Source organism: Penaeus monodon, chromosome 15 (genome assembly GCF_015228065.2).
Source record: "Penaeus monodon isolate SGIC_2016 chromosome 15, NSTDA_Pmon_1, whole genome shotgun sequence".
Taxonomy (NCBI): Eukaryota; Metazoa; Arthropoda; class Malacostraca; order Decapoda; family Penaeidae; genus Penaeus; species Penaeus monodon.
The window spans coordinates 1,300,276-1,300,574 of NC_051400.1; the positions used below are offsets into that span (position 1 = coordinate 1,300,276).

Sequence of the window (299 nt, forward strand, 5' to 3'; positions counted from 1 at the left end):
TGTGTGTGTGTGTACACACATAGTTTTCTTTTAAAGAATTAATGACTCAAAATCATTAATTAAAAAAAAATACAGGTATATTTGAGCGAGATTTTTTTCCCCTCGTAATTATTTGACCCTATGTCCCTCTAAATGCACTCGGAATTTCCAGCCTCTCAGTGTGCGTAATTCTCCGAAAAGCGGGCCGCACGAAGCAGTCTCGTCCAGCCAATTCCCACGAGGAAAATGACATAGGAAAATTACATATCCAAACTAACAGAGCGAATAAATCTGAATAAATCTGAATAAATCCTATCATC

At 37.1% G+C, this 299-nt stretch overlaps 1 protein-coding gene across 1 annotated transcript in view; it reads left to right on the top strand.

Annotated features, from left to right (window-relative positions):
• The window catches only part of LOC119582086 (mediator of RNA polymerase II transcription subunit 4-like), a 4,569-nt gene that overhangs the window by 528 nt on the left and 3,742 nt on the right, over positions 1-299 (top strand). The gene's annotated exons all lie outside the window — the stretch shown is intronic.